The sequence below is a fragment of the Crinia signifera genome, unplaced genomic scaffold, assembly GCF_055691185.1.
Source record: "Crinia signifera unplaced genomic scaffold, ASM5569118v1 HAP2_SCAFFOLD_98, whole genome shotgun sequence".
NCBI lineage: Eukaryota > Metazoa > Chordata > Amphibia > Anura > Myobatrachidae > Crinia > Crinia signifera.
The window spans coordinates 418,718-425,502 of record NW_028142852.1 but is presented as its reverse complement, the minus strand read 5'-3'; positions in this window follow the sequence as shown (position 1 = coordinate 425,502).

Sequence of the window (6,785 nt, the reverse complement as noted above, 5' to 3'; positions counted from 1 at the left end):
CGCTCATTGGACTTGTTTAATGCAATGCACCTTTGTATATTCACATGCATTCGCTTCATGCTGTAACCACTGTGCATAAACATTTGGAAACATGGCATACAGTGTATCATTTGCTGTCTAAGTCATGTTTCCCATATTTTCCATTGCAAGATACAAGCCGGTTTGAGTGTTTGGGGCACATTTTAGCTAAAATCATCCTACGGGGCCTAACTGCTTATGCCAAAGCCTGCCTATTTTGAATGGCGTAGTGGTCAATGCAACCTCCAAAAAAATCAGGACTTACTACCCCAATAACCTGCTAACTCACCCCTGAAATACTTACTTATTCACACTATTTTGTTCATTTGACTTGTTTCTAATTTGAAATGCCCATTTTTGTGGGGCCAGAACGGTGCGTCTTTAAAAGGCGATTTCTACGATACCCCACTTTTGCGCGTCAGACCGCGACTTTTTCCGGAAACGCCGAAAAACCGCAATTTTCAGGAGAAACGAGACGTACATCCTCCCCCTCTGCCGCCCACCCACCCAACTGACAGCCAGCCAGCAGACAAGCACAGAGAGTTCCGTGGGTCTGTCTGTGATGTCATAAAGGGCCTGCTGATCAATGGCCAGCTCTCTGATTGGCTGCTGTGTTTGATTAACAGATTGAATCTGGCAGCTGATTGGCTGTCTACCCTAAAGTGCATTACACACCCCTGATGGTACCACTGGCTAAGACTCCACCTCAGCTCATTGATTAATTATAAATTTAGAACAAATGATGGATGAAAGCAGGCAGGCCGGCCATTTTTTTCACGCTCATTGGACTTGTTTAATGCAATGCACCTTTGTATATTCACATGCATTCGCTTCATGCTGTAACCACTGTGCATAAAAATTTGGAAACATGGCATACAGTGTATCATTTGCTGTCTAAGTCATGTTTCCCATATTTTCCATTGCAAGATACAAGCCGGTTTGAGTGTTTGGGGCACATTTTAGCTAAAATCATCCTACTGGGCCTAACTGCTTATGCCAAAGCCTGCCTATTTTGAATGGCGTAGTGGTCAATGCAACCTCCAAAAAAATCAGGACTTACTACCCCAATAACCTGCTAACTCACCCCTGAAATACTTACTTATTCACACTATTTTGTTCATTTGACTTGTTTCTAATTTGAAATGCCCATTTTTGTGGGGCCAGAAAGGTGCGTCTTTAAAAGGCGATTTCTACGATACCCCACTTTTGCGCGTCAGACCGCGACTTTTTCCGGAAACGCTGAAAAACCGCAATTTTCAGGAGAAACGAGACGTACATCCTCCCCCTCTGCCGCCCACCCACCCAACTGACAGCCAGCCAGCAGACAAGCACAGAGAGTTCCGTGGGTCTGTCTGTGATGTCATAAAGGGCCTGCTGATCAATGGCCAGCTCTCTGATTGGCTGCTGTGTTTGATTGACAGATTGAATCTGGCAGCTGATTGGCTGTCTACCCTAAAGTGCATTACACACCCCTGATGGTACCACTGGCTAAGACTCCACCTCAGCTCATTGATTAATTATAAATTTAGAACAAATGATGGATGAAAGCAGGCAGGCCGGCCATTTTTTTCACGCTCATTGGACTTGTTTAATGCAATGCACCTTTGTATATTCACATGCATTCGCTTCATGCTGTAACCACTGTGCATAAAAATTTGGAAACATGGCATACAGTGTATCATTTGCTGTCTAAGTCATGTTTCCCATATTTTCCATTGCAAGATACAAGCCGGTTTGAGTGTTTGGGGCACATTTTAGCTAAAATCATCCTACGGGGCCTAACTGCTTATGCCAAAGCCTGCCTATTTTGAATGGCGTAGTGGTCACTGCAACCTCCAAAAAAATCAGGACTTACTACCCCAATAACCTGCTAACTCACCCCTGAAATACTTACTTATTCACACTATTTTGTTCATTTGACTTGTTTCTAATTTGAAATGCCCATTTTTGTGGGGCCAGAAAGGTGCGTCTTTAAAAGGCGATTTCTACGATACCCCACTTTTGCGCGTCGGACCGCGACTTTTTCCGGAAACGCAGAAAAAACGCAATTTTCAGGAGAAACGAGACGTACATCCTCCCCCTCTGCCGCCCACCCACCCAACTGACAGCCAGCCAGCAGACAAGCACAGAGAGTTCCGTGGGTCTGTCTGTGATGTCATAAAGGGCCTGCTGATCAATGGCCAGCTCTCTGATTGGCTGCTGTGTTTGATTGACAGATTGAATCTGGCAGCTGATTGGCTGTCTACCCTAAAGTGCATTACACACCCCTGATGGTACCACTGGCTAAGACTCCACCTCAGCTCATTGATTAATTATAAATTTAGAACAAATGATGGATGAAAGCAGGCAGGCCGGCCGGCCATTTTTTTCACGCTCATTGGACTTGTTTAATGCAATGCACCTGTGTATATTCACATGCATTCACTTCATGCTGTAACCACTGTGCATAAAAATTTGGAAACATGGCATACAGTGTATCATTTGCTGTCTAAGTCATGTTTCCCATATTTTCCATTGCAAGATACAAGCCGGTTTGAGTGTTTGGGGCACATTTTAGCTAAAATCATCCTACGGGGCCTAACTGCTTATGCTAAAGCCTGCCTATTTTGAATGGCGTAGTGGTCACTGCAACCTCCAAAAAAATCAGGACTTACTACCCCAATAACCTGCTAACTCACCCCTGAAATACTTACTTATTCACACTATTTTGTTCATTTGACTTGTTTCTAATTTGAAATGCCCATTTTTGTGGGGCCAGAAAGGTGCGTCTTTAAAAGGCGATTTCTACGATACCCCACTTTTGCGGGTCGGACCGCGACTTTTTCCGGAAACGCCAAAAAACCGCAATTTTCAGGAGAAACGAGACGTACATCCTCCCCCTCTGCCGCCCACCCACCCAACTGACAGCCAGCCAGCAGACAAGCACAGAGAGTTCCGTGGGTCTGTCTGTGATGTCATAAAGGGCCTGCTGATCAATGGCCAGCTCTCTGATTGGCTGCTGTGTTTGATTGACAGATTGAATCTGGCAGCTGATTGGCTGTCTACCCTAAAGTGCATTACACACCCCTGATGGTACCACTGGCTAAGACTCCACCTCAGCTCATTGATTAATTATAAATTTAGAACAAATGATGGATGAAAGCAGGCAGGCCGGCCATTTTTTTCACGCTCATTGGACTTGTTTAATGCAATGCACCTTTGTATATTCACATGCATTCGCTTCATGCTGTAACCACTGTGCATAAAAATTTGGAAACATGGCATACAGTGTATCATTTGCTGTCTAAGTCATGTTTCCCATATTTTCCATTGCAAGATACAAGCCGGTTTGAGTGTTTGGGGCACATTTTAGCTAAAATCATCCTACGGGGCCTAACTGCTTATGCTAAAGCCTGCCTATTTTGAATGGCGTAGTGGTCACTGCAACCTCCAAAAAAATCAGGACTTACTACCCCAATAACCTGCTAACTCACCCCTGAAATACTTACTTATTCACACTATTTTGTTCATTTGACTTGTTTCTAATTTGAAATGCCCATTTTTGTGGGGCCAGAAAGGTGCGTCTTTAAAAGGCGATTTCTACGATACCCCACTTTTGCGCGTCGGACCGCGACTTTTTCCGGAAACGCAGAAAAACCGCAATTTTCAGGAGAAACGAGACGTACATCCTCCCCCTCTGCCGCCCACCCACCCAACTGACAGCCAGCCAGCAGACAAGCACAGAGAGTTCCGTGGGTCTGTCTGTGATGTCATAAAGGGCCTGCTGATCAATGGCCAGCTCTCTGATTGGCTGCTGTGTTTGATTGACAGATTGAATCTGGCAGCTGATTGGCTGTCTACCCTAAAGTGCATTACACACCCCTGATGGTACCACTGGCTAAGACTCCACCTCAGCTCATTGATTAATTATAAATTTAGAACAAATGATGGATGAAAGCAGGCAAGCCGGCCATTTTTTTCACGCTCATTGGACTTGTTTAATGCAATGCACCTGTGTATATTCACATGCATTCACTTCATGCTGTAACCACTGTGCATAAAAATTTGGAAACATGGCATACAGTGTATCATTTGCTGTCTAAGTCATGTTTCCCATATTTTCCATTGCAAGATACAAGCCGGTTTGAGTGTTTGGGGCACATTTTAGCTAAAATCATCCTACGGGGCCTAAATGCTTATGCTAAAGCCTGCCTATTTTGAATGGCGTAGTGGTCACTGCAACCTCCAAAAAAATCAGGACTTACTACCCCAATAACCTGCTAACTCACCCCTGAAATACTTACTTATTCACACTATTTTGTTCATTTGACTTGTTTCTAATTTGAAATGCCCATTTTTGTGGGGCCAGAAAGGTGCGTCTTTAAAAGGCGATTTCTACGATACCCCACTTTTGCGCGTCGGACCGCGACTTTTTCCGGAAACGCTGAAAAACCGCAATTTTCAGGAGAAACGAGACGTACATCCTCCCCCTCTGCCGCCCACCCACCCAACTGACAGCCAGCCAGCAGACAAGCACAGAGAGTTCCGTGGGTCTGTCTGTGATGTCATAAAGGGCCTGCTGATCAATGGCCAGCTCTCTGATTGGCTGCTGTGTTTGATTGACAGATTGAATCTGGCAGCTGATTGGCTGTCTACCCTAAAGTGCATTACACACCCCTGATGGTACCACTGGCTAAGACTCCACCTCAGCTCATTGATTAATTATAAATTTAGAACAAATGATGGATGAAAGCAGGCAGGCCGGCCATTTTTTTCACGCTCATTGGACTTGTTTAATGCAATGCACCTTTGTATATTCACATGCATTCGCTTCATGCTGTAACCACTGTGCATAAAAATTTGGAAACATGGCATACAGTGTATCATTTGCTGTCTAAGTCATGTTTCCCATATTTTCCATTGCAAGATACAAGCCGGTTTGAGTGTTTGGGGCACATTTTAGCTAAAATCATCCTACGGGGACTAAATGCTTATGCTAAAGCCTGCCTATTTTGAATGGCGTAGTGGTCACTGCAACCTCCAAAAAAATCAGGACTTACTACCCCAATAACCTGCTAACTCACCCCTGAAATACTTACTTATTCACACTATTTTGTTCATTTGACTTGTTTCTAATTTGAAATGCCCATTTTTGTGGGGCCAGAAAGGTGCGTCTTTAAAAGGCGATTTCTACGATACCCCACTTTTGCGCGTCGGACCGCGACTTTTTCCGGAAACGCCGAAAAACCGCAATTTTCAGGAGAAACGAGACGTACATCCACCCCCTCTGCCGCCCACCCACCCAACTGACAGCCAGCCAGCAGACAAGCACAGAGAGTTCCGTGGGTCTGTCTGTGATGTCATAAAGGGCCTGCTGATCAATGGCCAGCTCTCTGATTGGCTGCTGTGTTTGATTGACAGATTGAATCTGGCAGCTGATTGGCTGTCTACCCTAAAGTGCATTACACACCCCTGATGGTACCACTGGCTAAGACTCCACCTCAGCTCATTGATTAATTATAAATTTAGAACAAATGATGGATGAAAGCAGGCAGGCCGGCCATTTTTTTCACGCTCATTGGACTTGTTTAATGCAATGCACCTGTGTATATTCACATGCATTCACTTCATGCTGTAACCACTGTGCATAAAAATTTGGAAACATGGCATACAGTGTATCATTTGCTGTCTAAGTCATGTTTCCCATATTTTCCATTGCAAGATACAAGCCGGTTTGAGTGTTTGGGGCACATTTTAGCTAAAATCATCCTACGGGGCCTAACTGCTTATGCTAAAGCCTGCCTATTTTGAATGGCGTAGTGGTCACTGCAACCTCCAAAAAAATCAGGACTTACTACCCCAATAACCTGCTAACTCACCCCTGAAATACTTACTTATTCACACTATTTTGTTCATTTGACTTGTTTCTAATTTGAAATGCCCATTTTTGTGGGGCCAGAAAGGTGCGTCTTTAAAAGGCGATTTCTACGATACCCCACTTTTGCGCGTCGGACCGCGACTTTTTCCGGAAACGCCGAAAAACCGCAATTTTCAGGAGAAACGAGACGTACATCCTCCCCCTCTGCCGCCCACCCACCCAACTGACAGCCAGCCAGCAGACAAGCACAGAGAGTTCCGTGGGTCTGTCTGTGATGTCATAAAGGGCCTTCTGATCAATGGCCAGCTCTCTGATTGGCTGCTGTGTTTGATTGACAGATTGAATCTGGCAGCTGATTGGCTGTCTACCCTAAAGTGCATTACACACCCCTGATGGTACCACTGGCTAAGACTCCACCTCAGCTCATTGATTAATTATAAATTTAGAACAAATGATGGATGAAAGCAGGCAGGCCGGCCATTTTTTTCACGCTCATTGGACTTGTTTAATGCAATGCACCTGTGTATATTCACATGCATTCACTTCATGCTGTAACCACTGTGCATAAAAATTTGGAAACATGGCATACAGTGTATCATTTGCTGTCTAAGTCATGTTTCCCATATTTTCCATTGCAAGATACAAGCCGGTTTGAGTGTTTGGGGCACATTTTAGCTAAAATCATCCTACGGGGCCTAAATGCTTATGCTAAAGCCTGCCTATTTTGAATGGCGTAGTGGTCACTGCAACCTCCAAAAAAATCAGGACTTACTACCCCAATAACCTGCTAACTCACCCCTGAAATACTTACTTATTCACACTATTTTGTTCATTTGACTTGTTTCTAATTTGAAATGCCCATTTTTGTGGGGCCAGAAAGGTGCGTCTTTAAAAGGCGATTTCTACGATA